The sequence below is a fragment of the Hemiscyllium ocellatum genome, chromosome 39, assembly GCF_020745735.1.
Source record: "Hemiscyllium ocellatum isolate sHemOce1 chromosome 39, sHemOce1.pat.X.cur, whole genome shotgun sequence".
Taxonomy (NCBI): Eukaryota; Metazoa; Chordata; class Chondrichthyes; order Orectolobiformes; family Hemiscylliidae; genus Hemiscyllium; species Hemiscyllium ocellatum.
The window spans coordinates 16,157,786-16,173,797 of record NC_083439.1 but is presented as its reverse complement, the minus strand read 5'-3'; the positions used below and the strand labels follow the sequence as shown (position 1 = coordinate 16,173,797).

The window sequence follows — 16,012 nt, the reverse complement described above, 5'->3', positions numbered from 1 at the left end:
CGTCCAAATTCTTGTTGTCTCTATTTCAAAATATTCCAGATGAGCTCCCAAACTTTGTCACACCTTATTAGGGTAGTCCACTGGAAATCAAGTTCCCTTGAAGTTGTTATAAAACTTAAGAATTTAATCAAAGTATTCCAAGTCTTCATTTAGACCCAGGCTAGCAGAAACACAAGCCAGGTTTCTGTATTAACAAAAAATACTTTTTATTACAAACAAATGGATTCTAACCATGGGAGAACAACTATGATTTATTGATAAATAACTCTACTAGTTAAATCACTAACCCCCTTATATTCTAGGACACATACAAACCTGTACAGACACAAACATACCAAAAACATATTGGGGTTATGGTTGGAGGGGAATAAAACTGGGGAAGCAGTTCACTATGATGATCTTTTGGCTTCTCAGGGTGTTCTGTTCACCAAGTTATTTTCTCCTGCTCCTTTTCACTTCTTCTCAAGAAGTACAGGCAATTGGTATATTAACTGTAGTTACTGGTTAAAGGTCATTATAGCAACTGGTGAGGGAAAATATATTGGTATTCTTCAGGCCTTTTACTGGAGAGAAAGATATACTCTGTTACAGCAATCTGAAGGTTTCTGCCAGTATCCTGCAAGTACACAAGCTGTTCAGTTACCTAGGACTCAATCAGATAGCTATTGTTAGGCTAACACCCTTTGTCACCTACAACCTGGTCACAACCCCACACACCAATCAGCAACCTGTTGCCAGCTGAATCTCACTTTATACCTCACACCTCCTGAGGCCAGCCCATTGACAAACACCCTTCTTCACTGCCTGAACAAAGCAGCAATATTAACACAACTCACGACTTTTTGGAACTTGATTTTTTTTAAAGGATAAAATTCCTTCCACAAAGCTTTGGTTTGAAAATCATACTGTTGTCATTTCAACCCACAAAATCAAAAATACAAAAAAATAAGTTACAGTCTTTGCAAGGCTCACATTTATGTTACAATTTTCACGTTAACAGCTGGTGCCTTACACTTCAAGAAAGGATGGTATGCAGCACTTAGCGGGCATATCGTCTTTAAATAATTAACAAAGGAAATTGTATCGGCTGAGTCCCATCATAAAAATACTTAAAATTTTATTGCAATGTGTAGCATAACAGGAAACCAGTGCAGAAGTTTTCTTGCATGCTATGGTGGCTGTTGAAATATGTGAAAACATTGCAAATCCATTTAGAAAAGAAATGATTTTGAAACCATCCATGGCTTGTGAACTGATTAAGACAAAGGCTGCTGCCAATTCTGAGAGGCTACTGCCAACTCTAATGGGTTTGAGCCTCTATGACAGCGAGACAAATGGGACGTAGGAAAGTAGAAACCTTAGCATTGTAAGGCTGTCTCAAGCCGCGACTCTGCCCTCCAAACTAATGCAAAATTTCATCAAACAGCTGGTCATATCTAGTTAATGGTCAGAAAAGTTCATTGAGTTTTATTTTTAATTAAAACCGCCTCTGCTGAGCACTAAGTAATGCATGGTCGCTTAGACAAAAAAAAGATTTATTACTTGAAGTTGGAAAATGGGCTGAAGCTTCAGTCAGAAGGAAACCTTATGAGTTAAGCTTGAGAAGTGACCAGCGATGCGGTTTGCTGTGCTCCCTAGGAAGGTGGGGGGGGACGGGGGAGAATACAATTAGGATCGTTACTCATAAAATTACACTCAGCAATGCAGAAGAGTAGCCGAGATTCAATTATGACAAGATGCAATTTGTACATGTTGACAGCAAGAATCAGTCCTGATCCTAAGTTGGTTTATAACAAAGTCCACATTTTCCTTGTGACAAACGCATTCCCGCCCCACTGAAGTACTACTCTGTTAAAGGTTTTACAACAGCCTCATTCGAGGTTGGGGCCATGAAAGGGTCACTGAGAGCTAGAGGCCCCACTGTCGGCAGCCAGGGAAAGACAGCAGACAAAAAACTTCACATCTTGAGCTTTAAAGCCAGAGCTGGAAAATGGACTAGGGGGTGGGACCCCTGGGCTGGTGCAGGCTTATTGGTAGGCAGCCTGCTGCTCTCTTGACGGATTGACTTCAGATGGATCAAATTACACCATTTGCTGTGCATTAGTTTGTTTTTACCCTGGCGTGTCTCTGACTTGCAGGAGTTGAGAGTTTGAGCGTTTGCTGTTCGGAGGGATTATTGGCAGGAAAACAACTTTTGGGAATATTTAGGTGACATATGAGGTAAGGTTTTATTGCAATGACTGTGTGGCACATCTTTGTACGTAGGTTTGCATTAAGACCAAAAAAAAATCTGTTGTTTGTAGATTGCTAGACCGTCTCGGTGAATGGAGATGGGGTTGAAGTGTCCTCAGAAGCGGCTGACAAGAGAGGTGCAGAAATAGCACCTAGAAGCGCTATTTTTACTCGAGAATCGGTTGTCCTTGGGGTTTCTGGAAAGAATACCGATCAGATGAATCGGTGCTGCGATTGTGCATTTGCAAGCTGAAACTGCAGTGTATTACAGACAAGAAATTGCACTGAATGTTGTAACATAGACCCTTGTTTGTTTTCAGAGGTACAACGTGTGTTTTTTTTAAAGGGGGGGGGATGGTAAGAAACTTGAAAGGAGGGAGCTGGCTGACATTTGATCACTCCTGAACTTTGATCAGAAAGCTTTCATTTGGGCCTCAGGTCTCCAGTCAGCGTTTTAGGATAGTGGGCAAGGGGCTGGGTTTTTTTTTGACAGCACAGTGCATGGTTTTCTAACTACAGCTGGATCAAAACAGCACTGCCTGACCTGTCCTAGACTTGGGGAGGAGGAGACTGAAGAACTGATGAAAAGCAGTTGTGAAAGCAAACAATGGATTCTATGAACCCGAAGCTCTAGTTGAAAACGTATTGGTACAATGAAAAACAACCCGGCATCTGTGCAGATGCTAAAACCAATGAAGAGTGTTTACAGTTGTGAAATAAGGTAAAACTCCCGCCGGAATTGGCTACCAGTGTGCTCTTAAAACTTTCCTTTTGATAACAAGTTGAGAACTATGAAAAATGTTTACTTGGTGGATTTTTGTTGGCTAGAGTGTATGCTGTTTCCGAAGAGCCTTTTTTGCACATTATTCCTGTTTGGGACAAATGTTCCTTTGTTGGAAATAATCTGCTCTTCTCCAATTTTCATTTCTTGATGCCTGATTTTAATTGTTTCACCATTGGTGGTCATGTCTTCAGTTGCCAAGGCCCTGGGCATTGGAATTCCCTCACTAAACCTTTCCCCTTCTCTAAAGGAAGAAAGTTAAGACACTCCTTAAAACCTCGCTCTTTTATCAAGAGTTAGTCATCTGCCCTAATATCTCCCTGTTGGCTCTGTGTCAGATTTTGTTTGAGAGAACTCCTGAGAAACGCCTCGGGACGTTTGCCATATTAATGGTGCTGGGCAAACATTATGTGTCCTGTATTCCTCCTTTTAACCTTTTTAAGCGAGTGCGAGTCAATATCGCACGACGTGACAAAATAAGGGTAACCTCTGATAAATAGAACACAGGGACTGATTTTAAAGCCAAATTAACCCATTGGCACAGTCAGAGGGCCGTGCTTGTCACGCATCAGCTGGTGTGCAAAACACTCACAAAAGATGAAACAGGAGATTTACATAAACTTAGTCCATATTCTAAGTGTCGATGTAAAATGTTGGGGGAGGGGGGAGAGGCGGTCTGTTTTTACGACTTGACTGTTCACTTTAGTGCCTTATTGCGTGACCTCCTCATCAGAAGTGGTAGTTGGTGATTCAAAATTGGCACGCAAAGTTAACCAGTTTGTGATCAGAGTCAGTGAAAGTTTAGACTTGAAAGTTTTCAAAAACAACGTGTAAATGCTTGCGTCATACTCTGTACTTTCAGTCCGCACAAACAGTCCACAACGAGGATTCTGAAATGTTTATCGTTTCTCATGTACGGGACACAATACTTTAATTTGGACTTCCTAGTGTGGAGGGTTCTGTGGGGAAAAGCATTGAATTCGTGTGTCAGTAAGGTCCTAGTGCTAGCTGCGATCCTTTGCCCTAGAGTGGTATTTCAAATGAACTTTAGTTCACCCTCTGTGTTTAAATAGTTGAAATGTTGAAGGGCACGATGAGAAAATGCATGCATTCATCCAGCTAGCATTACCTTGAATAGTTGCAAAGCATGTAACAGTATGAGCTTTCTATTATTCACAACTAGCAATATCCTTGTATGTAAAGAAAACTATATTTGATACCGACATGAATTATGTAGGAGAAAATATACCCATTTAAAGCAGTAAAGATAATTGGCAGAGTGGGAGCCTTATTGAACGTTTACACCTCTCTATCAAGTAATTGTTTGTGAATGGAAATTATAAAAATTTCATCTAATAAGATACATCTCAGTGAAAGTGACAGTACAATATCCTCTCCTGCAGTTCAAAAGGGGATTTAGTGTTCTTCCACTATTCTTAAGCACTGAATGAATACAGAATTGTGGAAAAAAAACAAATAATTGTTTGATTCAACTGGTAATCTCTAGAGCACTTAAAGGAACATTTGTTTTTTAAAATTATAATGTACCCGTTGTACTTTAGTTGATTGGGCAGTGTGCCAAATTGTTCAGTGTACTGTTTGTGCATAACTTAATCAGATTCATAGTAGAGAAAGAATCCAGGTAAAATACACAGCAATTTATTTTATATAATTAAACATATATTAGTAAAGCACATTTTTAATATATAATAAAACATTGAAATGATCCTTAGGAATGTTCAAGCAAAAGCCAAAGAGATATTGGGAAAGTTTGGACAATGAGGTTATGGAGCACTTTAAATTGAGATCTGGAGCAGTTTATGGGGAGAGTTCCAGAGCTTGGAGCCTGGGTGGTGAAAGACATGGCTACCAGAATGGAACAATGAAGTAGAATAAGTGATAAGAAAACTTGGAAGAATGCAGCGATATTGAAGGGTTGTAGGACATTACCCAAAGAGGGAGAGGTGAGGCCATAGAGGGTGTCAGTACAAGAAGACATTGAAACTTGAGGTGAAATGTGTTGCTGCCAGAGCCCTTCACCCGAAACGTCGAATTTCCTGTTCCTTGGATGCTGCCTAACCTGCTGTGCTTTAACCAGCAACACATTTTCAGCTCTGATCTCCAGCATCTGCAGACCTCACTTTTTACATTGAAACTTGAGGTGCTACTGTGGACATCTGCTGGTTAGTGAACACAGAGAAGATAGGCACACAGGACTTGGTGCCAGTTGGGTTAGAAGAATAGTACTAGATTTTTGAATGAGCTCAAATTAAAGTGGCAGATCAGCTGGGAGAATATTGGAATGGTTCTGTTGAGAAATAATATCTACATGAAAGGGAGAGTTTCAGTGGAAGATCAGCTGAAATAAAGGAAATAAAAAGAACCAGGTAGGGCACAGGATCTGTAACTGTACCCATTCTCCATTAAAATAGTGTACAAATATATTGCTCCTTAACTTTAGTTCTAAGTTTTGTCAGAGCAGAAACTGGGTCCATGTTTTTGAGCTAATGACTGAACTATTCTCTATTTCACCACTTCTTTTAAGCTATCTTCAGGTACTAGAACAAGCCTGCCAGGTGCTAATATATACTTTACAGGTATTCATTCTGCAAAATTAATTTATTTTTACATGTCAAAATGGATTTTGATTAAGGCCCTTCCAATTACTTCACACCAACTTGCAGAACAGCAAGTTCACAAATACACATCATCCCATATGCTGGTCCCAAGCTGCACCAGTCAGGAATTGCACAAGTATAGCAACATCACCTTATGCAGATTTTGGATGTAGGTTTGCTTGCTGAGCTGCAAGGTTCATTTCCAAACGTTTCGTTACCCTATTAGGTAACATCTTCAGTGGGCCTCAGGTGAAGCAATTCCTGCTTTCTATTTATATGTTTTGGTTTCTTTGGATTGGTGATGTCATTTCCTGTGGTGAAGTCACTTCCTGTTCCTTTTCTCAGTGGTTGTTAGATGGTGTCTAACTCGATGTGTTTGTTGATAGAGTTTCGGTTGGAATGCCGGATGTTTGCATATTGTTTATTGAAAAGTGGTTTTTAGAATTAGAATCCCTACAGTGTGGAAACAGGTCCTTCGGCCCAACAAGTCCACGTTGACCCTCCAAACAGTATCCCACCCAGACCCATTTCCCTACATTTAACCCTGACTCATGCACCTACGCTATACATCCCTGAACATTATGGGCAATTTAGCATGGCCAGTTCACCTAACCTACACATCTTTGGATTGTGGGAGAAAACCGGAACACCCGGAGGAAACCCACGCAGACACATTTACAGATGTTATTCTCTTTAACATTGAATGAAGTTTAGAAACAGAAAAGGAATCACTTTGTCCATATGCTCCTAAAAGTAATGGAACAGCTGTGTTGTCTTATAGACTGGTCTTGTTTTCCTCTTTACAGTACACCTTACTGGCATACTCTGCCTGTAGTGTTGTGTTCTCTCCTGCCTTGGCAGGAATGAAAAATGGGGACATTGTTGATGTGGATGGTGTGTATTCATATTGAGCATGGTGACACTGATGCCTGTCAGGAGCAAAAACAGAGCTGGAGTCAACTTCTCATCTGGAATTTAAGTTTAGGCTTCAATAATTGCCAAAGATTCTAATAAGATCAAGAGATCTGGATAATAAGGGCAGAGAGACTTTTAATCTAAATAGGAATAGTGGTGACCATATCTATGAAAGGCAGAAATGCCACTAGAGAAGAATCCAGAGGGCTAACTAAATGCTCTGGAGACAAAGATTCAAATCCCAACACAGCGGCACAAAATGAATCTGGAAATGAAAGCCAGGCTCAGTAATGGTGATGTTGTAAAACCCATGTGGTTCTTTTTTTTTCTGGAATGTGCTATCCTTACATGGTCTGGCCTACATCTCCTAGCTCCAGTGATGTGGTTGACACTTGGCCTACCGGCCATTCAGATGGCAGCTTTTTCAATTTAAGGGCAATTGGGGATGGCTAATAAATGCTTGACTTTCCAGAAACACCCAAATGCTGTGAAAAAGCACTATTTTCAAAATGCTTTGCTGTTTCAACAATGGGCAAAAATGTGAATGGAGATAGTGTTTTGGAGGGAGAGAGAGAGATATAGACATGGAAGATTAAGTGTTAAAAGGGAGATTACCAGTTTTAAGTTAAGAAGGAAACAACAAATAGGTTTGAGAATTTGCAATGTGCATTTGTTGAAAATTTCTGAGTAAAATTGTTAATGGTTTTTAATTTGTCATTGAGAAGTCTAATTTGCAATCTCAGCAGAACAAAAAGATAATGCATTCGCTTTGTCGGATAATGCTCCTTTTATTAAGGACATCAAAGCCAGCTATTTCCTCAACGTTATGCTGTCAGATCCAATTAATTAAGTTCTGTATATATCTAAATTAAAGGGCTCTTGTGGTGTAGTGGTAGTGTCCCTACCTTTGAGCCATGAAACCTGGTTCAAGTTCCATCTGCACCAGAGGTGATGCCATGGCATCTCTGATGTGGAGGTGCCAGTGCTGAACTGGACAAAGTTAGAAATCACACAACACCAGGTTATAGTCCAACAGGTTTATTTGGAAGTACAAGCTTTCAGGGCGCTGCTCCTTCATCAGCTAGTTACCTGTTGGACTGTAACCTGGTGTTGTGTGATTAATTACATTTCTGCACAGGTTTTTAAAAACAAAATCTAAATATAAATGAATACTGTGACTACGTATTCAACAATATGATGCAACTTTATAAAATGGTATTCATGCCAGGTAATTTGCAAGAAAGGAAGGTCTAATGAAGTATTTGGAAATTGAAGTCCAGAAAAATTGTCATTCCTCCTAGTCAATAGAAATTGAATTTAAAATTAGTTGCAGTCATTGCTTCCCTTTGTAAGCAGATACAATTTCACCAAACTGCATATTTCTGTATATATGCACAATAGATGGGGACACATTTTGAGTCTGTCTCTGAATGAGATTGTGAGTTAAATGATACAATGAAGCTTGCAGATGTTATCAATTTGAGTAATTTTAGTTATTTTCATCAATCCCTCATGCTGTAAACATTGCAAGCCACATTGGGAATTCTAAATATAATTTGGGTATCTCAGATTTTCTCATTTCTATTTCTCCTTTTTTTTGCTTAATCCTGTATCTCGAACCATCTTTTTAATTAGAGAGGAACCAGGTAGAGGAGGATCCTAAGCCTTGCCTTTGACCCTTTCCAACATGAACTGCTAGCGAGTGCAATGTGTTTTATTGATTTTGTTAATTGATCTTGTATATTGCAGTCCTTTCAGATGGATGGTGTACTCCAACCAAAAATACTTAGTGTGACGCCAATTTACACACAGGCAGGAGCAGGAAATCACCTTAATTTAATGTGCAAATCAACAACTCTTCCTCCTTAAGAAAGTTCTTATTTCAGGGGTGCTCATTGCATGTGAACAGAGCACATTCTGGGATAGAAATCTGTGGAATAATTTCATGAAATACACAAGTGTAAATTTGAGGCGGGTCACAGAACAAATTTGTTTAGTCAAAGACTGGAGACAATCTACAAGATTCAAAGATTAGAGGTTGATTCAAACTGCAGTTGGATGGTGGGATTATTGGAAAAGCTAGCCTGATGGGTCTGATGCCATTTTCTGCTCCTTAACTATGCCGCATGTTCCAATGAATCTTTAGTTTTAATGCTCCACAGTGTTTGCCAATGATAATTTGTTACTTGTCACTAATTCAGGTTCTATCATTCTACAGAGTTGAGTTTCCTTGAGTAACAGACTGGCCTCACCTTATCATCAATGCATATTCATTGCTTATTTATATTGTTAAGATTACTGATCACTTTTTTTGTTTAAACTTAAGTTTCTCTAATCTTTCTCCATTGTTCACTCCTTTTACAGAGATATGTAGAACAAATAACTCTCCATGTTTGGGTTTATGTAGGTTGTCTGGCATAGAAACAGGCTGTTTGTTCAGCCCAGCTGGTCCATGCTGATGCCTATGTTCTATTCAAGATTCCCTCCCATCTTTTTTAATTTAAATTTATTATTGTAACTCTTTTTACTCCTTCCAAGTTATGTTATCGCTTCAACCACTCTCCTGTGCTGGTATGCACCAGATTCTCACTCCTCTTTGAGTTGAGAAGTTTATTCGGATCTCCTTATTGGATTTCTTTATATTGATAGTTGTCATAGAGATGTACAGCATGGAAACAGTCCCTTCGGTCCAACTCATCCACACCGACCAGCTATCCCAACTGAATCTAGTCCCACTTGCCAGCACCCGACCTATAACCCTCCAAACCATTCCTATTTGTATACCCATCCAGATACCTTTTAAATGTTGTAATTGTAGCAGCCTCCACCATTTCCTCTGGCAGCTCATTCCATACACATACCACCCTCTGTGTGGAAGAGTTGCCCCTTAGGTCTCTTTTATGTCTTTCCCCTCTCACCCTAAACCTATGCCCTCCAGTTCTGGTGTCCGCCACCCCAGGGAAAAGACTTTGTCTATTTCACCTATCCATGCCATTCATGATTCTATAAACCTCTATAAGGTCACCCCTCATCCTCTGATGCTAAAGTTATGCTTTTGTTCATAAAAGGACATATTCTCTCTCTCTGTCTCTATATCAACTCAATTAAAATTTTTCATAGTCTTAATGACTTTTGAGTTATTTTGAGTCAGCCACCATTTTTTCAGAAGAAGAGACTTGGCCTGTCAATGTAAATCCACACTTTTGACATCCTCCCAAGAAATTATCTCTCCAGCCTCTCGAGTGCCTCTTTATTCTTTCTGTATCCTATATGCAATCACTTTAGGGTAATGTTTTCATCAGGGACTGATTAAAGCTGACCTTTCAGCTCTTCTCAGTTCTGACTTGGTCCATACTTGAGCCCTGCATTGGAACTTCTAATGTTCACTTTTTAAAAACATTCTATTCATGAAAACCAGAGGTGTATAATTGTCCAGAATGTTGTAATAAAGACTAGAGCAAGTTTTCGAATAAATTACTCCTGGTGAACAACAAGAAATGTCACCAGTAAGCCTTCACCATTGACCCAATGGAAAATCCAGCCAGTCTCATGTACCTATCCCTGTTAGTTCAGCATTCAGTACAGGTAAAAGTAATTAAAACCTATATAAACTATACAGTTAACATAGATAAATCCACTTTTATTTGTTTACTTACTTTATTAGTACAATAATTGAATGTTGGCAGTAATCCAACTCTCCTTCGGAAGGACATTGAACTTGATGTTGGTTCATATGGTTCTTGATTTACTTATTCTTTGGGGTGTGATCATCATGGGCAAAGTCAGCATTTGTTACCCTCCTCTAATTGTCCTTGAACTGTGGTTTGCTGAAGGGCCATTACAGAGGGTGGTAAAGAAAAAAAAACATGTTGTGGTTCATATTCATCTTATAGCAAGAGTTGTTGCCTTTTAGCCAGGGCCTGGGACATGGGGGCAGATTACTTGCACAAGGAATCATTTTGTATTTCGGAAGTCAGACGAGGTCCAGGGATTCTTAAGCCTACTGTAAATTACAGTAAATCAGCACATGAAAAACACGATCATAATGACTGGCGCAGTGCAGGAAGCCGGTGAACTCCTGGTGGATCTTTGATAGAGCTTTCCTGTTAAACCCACAGTCCTGTGATTTTGTTTTCTTCTAAACGTTCTTCCAGTTCTTTATTGAATTGTCCCGCTGAACTTCTTTTTATTCCCCATTTCAGATCACAAAAATCACTGTTTACTTTCTTATAAAGTCTCATGATCGTCATCTCTTCATGTGATCTATGTGAAGTTGAGGCAAAATAATTTTTGGATTGCCTTCAGATTTCAAACAACTTGGAGCAGAAAATACATACAGCATTTAATAAATGCAGTATGACAAAATTATTCAGACCAACTGACATTTAAACTGCATTTTCGGTTTTGTTTAGCAGTTTTTAGTTACGAAACAACAACAAAATGTATTTTGTCCTCCAATTTTTAGTGTTTTGAACGGCCTTAGATGATTAACTGTGCAACCTCCACCCAGTGAATAGATTTGTTAAAATCAATCTCCTACAAAATGGAGGTCTTGGCTTAAGTTGACCTTTTTTTTGTGCTACTGACCTGTTGATACTCCCTTCTGTGACAGAATGTACTATATCCAATTGCCAGTTGTTCGGGATGAATGGGCCAGAGAATTGTTGATACAAGAAAAACGGCTTGGTCTAAATGCTTCAAGTAACTTGACTGAAATGATTTCACTTCAGTCAGGAGACAATCATATTTGTGCCTCGATGTAATATTTGAGGAGACAGAATCAAATTGTAAACTGAACGGTACCCGTTGCATTTCCAGTATTAATTTATTTCAACTTGGTTTCTCTACTTTTTTTTGTTAACCAATGGAGATTAGCATTTTAATAGACATAAAGTGAACTTCTTCTATTCTGTGCAACCGGACAATGTGTGTAGATCATCCATCATCCTGTCCTTGGCCACAACAGGCTACTGGCTCCAGAATCATTTTGAACTACATAAAGCTCGTCTGACTGTGAACAGCACAGCTGGCTACACCTATTTATTTCTTCCACACCACTGGTTGCATTGTCCAGCTATAGTAACTAAAGTTAACATCCAGAAAATGCAGGGTCTTTTGTCTGCTTGGACTTGCCCTGGAGTGATCCAGTTCAACGGTCACAGTGACCAGTTTGGTCACTGTGTACAATCATTGGCTAATCTCAGCACTAGAGGTGGTAAGGGTGATTGTTGTAGAACTTATTATTACACAAAGTTTTAAGTTATTGATCCTGCCGTTGAGCAGTGTCCATCGTCCAATTTTCAGTTAAATGTGTGTGACCATGTTTTGACAAATGACTAGTTTCTAACTAGCTAAAGTTAGAGGTTAAAATCTAACTGGCTAAAGCCTAGGGGAAAAAGAAATGCAAACAAACATTTCTTTTTCCTCACTGAGTTGCTCACGTGTTGAAATTTGAATGTGGGAACTCAAAGCACATTATGGAGTGGTAAACCATGGAGCAGCTTTTAGCTTGGGAACTGTATTCAACATTTTACCATTGACGCCATCAAATCTTGGAGAGAGGAGGAAGCTTATTTCTTTAATAATACTGGTGAGGCAGTGACCCAGTGATTTCCAATCATATGTATCAGGGAGAAAATATCTTCAATACAATCTGAGAATTGAAGTAGTTGTCTAAACTGCGAAGAGCTTTTAGTTAATGATTGACAGCAAGTTTGACCATTAAGGCATGTCATGTTTACTCTTGAACCCTACAACAGAGTGGCACTTCAGCATTTTATTTATTGAGTCAGAGATACATAAAGTTAACTGCAGGTACAACAGGACTCCAGTCCTGAGCCAGGAGAGAGGAGTAGACTGTGGAGATAGAGGTGATGATAATTTAAAACCTTTTCCACATGAAGTAGCTTTATGGGTAAATTTTCTGATTTTCGTTTCTCAAATTTAACATCTTCCTTTAAAATGTGGGTGACATGACTAAGTTATTGTCTGTACCAGGTTGCCCTCTGGCATTAAGAGGCAATCACAGTGTGTCTAGTTAGAATCACACATGTGAAACACTCTTTTTTCTGAAGGGCATTAATGAATCATGGAATCTCTACAGTGTGGAAACGAGCCCCTTGGCCCAACAAGGCCATACCGCCCTCCAAAGAGTAACCCACCCAGACCCATTCCCCTACCCTATATTTATTTCTGACTAATGCACATAACCTCCACATCCCTGAACACTATGGGCCATTTAGCATGGCCAATTCACCTCACCTGCACATCTTTGAACTGTAGGATGCACCTGGAGGAAACCCACACAAACACGTGGAGAATGTGCAAACTCCACACACAACTGCCTCAGGCTGGAATCAAATTGGGTCCCTTGCGCTGTGAGGCAGCAGTGCTAATCACTGAGCCACCTAATAGTCAATCAGCACAAGTGGCTGCAGTGGGATTTGAACCCGCGCTTCCTTAGAGGCTGGAATCTCAATACAGCAATTTAGACCACTGGGCCACGCTACCAGACAATTAATAATTGAATTGGATTACTGTGACAACCTGGCAAATTCTTTTGTCTTTCATTGCTTGTTTTTCTAGTGCCAATCCCCAAATCATCATATTATTGTAATTTACATTGGCGATATTTCTCAGGATTGTTAGTCCTGTACCAGTTTATAAAGTGTTTATAAACCATCTGAAACTGTTTTTAGAATCTAATTAATGACTTTAAAAATGAGTTAATTTACTTTCCATACAGAAATATTTGGATATTTTAGACATATATAAAAGAATACTATTCACTCATTACAGTCAAGTATCAAAATTACCATGGAAACCACTTTCTAAAAAGCAGGGGATCTTTTAAAATTGAAACAAACTGAGTGAATTACTTAACTCTTAGTGTTTCTTTTGTTTATAAATGGCAATGTTACTTTTGTCTACTTTGAGATATTCATGCAAAATAGCATAGTTAACATGTTATATCAGTTATTAAAGTGTGACAATCAAATTAAAAATACAACAAGTGAAATGTATAGATCAACTGATTCACGTCAATTGTGCTATAGGTTGAAGTGCTTGTCTAAAACTAGATGGCTATATTTTTAAATAAAATAATTTAATATTGGTTTACATGATTGGGGAAAATAAAAGAAAGACTTTTAGTCATAGGTTAATAACGTGACCATCTGCAGAGATTTTCAACAAGTCTGTACTGGGCAAAAGGTTTATGTGCCAAAGTTGACTGTATGGATATACTTCCTCTCCAGAAAACAACTCCCTAATGCGTGTAATCAATGTCGAGGCTGCATTTTCAGACATAAGCAATCAAGCTACAGATAAAGCACAGACACCGTTTTGTCTTCAAGTTCTAAATGTGTTGTCAGAACCATAATGGTTTAGTGAAAAACCTATGTATAAAGTTGTTAAAACAACAGGGGCACAAAACTCCAGAACTGAAATTGGAAACACTGGGGAGCTGGTTGAGAATTTATCATTTACAAATAGTGGTGTTAAACATTTATTATTCATTGGTAAATTTAAGCAGCAGCAGAAACTCATATTTATTTTTCCTTATTGTCCATACTTTTCCATAGGTAATACATTAGTTTTCTAAAATGATAACAGTTTAAACTCTTCCACAGTAGTTGTGTAGATTGATGGGGAAAGGAGACATTATTTTTCACAACATAACACTTGGCAAGTTCATATATTAGGCAGGGTTTTTTAAACGCAAGGCCCTGAACCTGACTCTAGGGGCTTAGTTCAAACAATTCAGACTAGTTTAACCAGCTTGTTTTTAGTTGCCTGATCAGGTTTTGTGTAATGAGTCATACCATCAAACAGAGCTGGAGTCGCAGGTCGATGATACAGAGCTAAGGTCATCAAGTAGTTTTGGATCTGTAGTTTATCCCATGACTGTCAGGGATCCTCAACAACATCAGTCTTGCTGTACCACATTGAAGTTACTTTCAGTATAAGCCAAGTAAGCCTGAAACATTACCTTTCTGTTTATGTTGATTAAAGTTTGCTTTTTTTTAATAAAAGCATGCAGCCGTCAAAACACAAATTTAGTGACATGTTTAGCTTTTGCTTGAAGACTAACATAGTGACAAATTATGTTAACGAGTTCTTTAATTTGACCGTTTTAGAAACTAGAAGGACTGCGCACTTGGGATAGCACCAGCAACCGATGCTTAAAGATACTGACTTGAGGAGATGGCTCCTACAGTGTGAATATTCACCTAGATGTTCTTGCACCTTAAATGTAACCTATTCCATAATCATAAATTGCAAGTTTCAACATTAAATAGTACTGTACATCAAAAATCCTGATGAAAGGGAAGCAGCTGGAAACATTAATTAGCTGGGGTTTTTATTGTGTAGATAGGTTGCCTGTGCTCAATATTCAGTGCACATCATTGCAATCACTACAAATTTTAAAAGGTGTCACTAATATGATTATATCACGGCCTTGAAATTTTACAAGATGCATGCATAAAAATTTATATATCCATGACATACATTTTTGATAACATCTCAATCTTGAGCAAGAGCTGTGGGTAATTTGACTCCATGAGATGTTTTTTTCCCTCTCTTTTTCTCTCCAAGGAGAAATAATGTGATTATTCTTCATTTTTGGTGTTACCTTGTGATGTACATAAACTGATGGCAGCAGCCATTCAAAATATTAAAGTACCTGTAACCTTGAAAGTTATGAAGGTTAAGGAAAGCAATTCTAATTACCACCTGAGTGGCTGCAGAAATTAGCATCCCCAACTTTCTGGTTTTTATCATCAATATACCAGGCTGAGGGCCTTCCTGAGAGCAATGATAGCCCTTCTACTGTTTATGGTATAGAAACAGAAACAAGTGTCACCTTTTCTCTACTATTTATTAAGACTTTTATTTTCAACACGTTAATGGAACGAGTGTTGTTTTTGACTTTGATCAGAAATCGTAAATTGGCCTTTCACAAGGCTGGGTGCTCTTTTGAAATGTCAAATCTCATGTTTGTTCTCTTTTAGTTTTTGTATCCAAACTTATGGTGCACAATATCTCATTAGCAATTGCCAAAGGCCCTGACTAGGACAAACTTTATCTCATTTTGTGTACTAAAGATCAAGGGAACCTGAATTAGTAAATGTTACATTTTGTAATTGTCTCCACTCAACAGCTGCCTACTGAATCTAGATCATCTCCTCCTCTGTGATAGGGAGTTATTGTTCACAGGAACAGAAGGAGAACACTACATTATCATCACATTCAGCTGTAGAATGAAAGTGTTATGTGGTTTTGTTTAAAACATACGCTGTATCTTCACACTCCGCATGTCATTTCTAATTATTGACTCAAGGAAGCTAGTGACAAGCAGAATTTACTGTCTGAAAAGATTTGGAGATGGCGTTTAAAAAATAAATGCAATGGCGTAGTAATTTTACAGATTACCGTGGCATGTGCTGTGACACTAACCATTGCT

General features: G+C 38.7%; 1 protein-coding gene across 4 annotated transcripts in view; it reads left to right on the top strand.

Annotated features, from left to right (window-relative positions):
- The first annotated feature begins 1,921 nt into the window (after positions 1 to 1,921).
- Positions 1,922 to 16,012, top strand: part of sema6dl (sema domain, transmembrane domain (TM), and cytoplasmic domain, (semaphorin) 6D, like) — a 47,331-nt gene continuing 33,240 nt past the window's right edge. For 2 of the 4 annotated variants that reach the window (XM_060853260.1, XM_060853258.1), the window contains exon 1: positions 1,922 to 2,220. The gene's annotated coding sequence lies outside the window, so the exon portion shown is untranslated. Of the gene's footprint in view, positions 2,221 to 2,751; positions 2,954 to 16,012 lie in introns of all 4 variants that reach the window. The other 2 variants (XM_060853259.1, XM_060853262.1) reach the window with 2 other exon arrangements.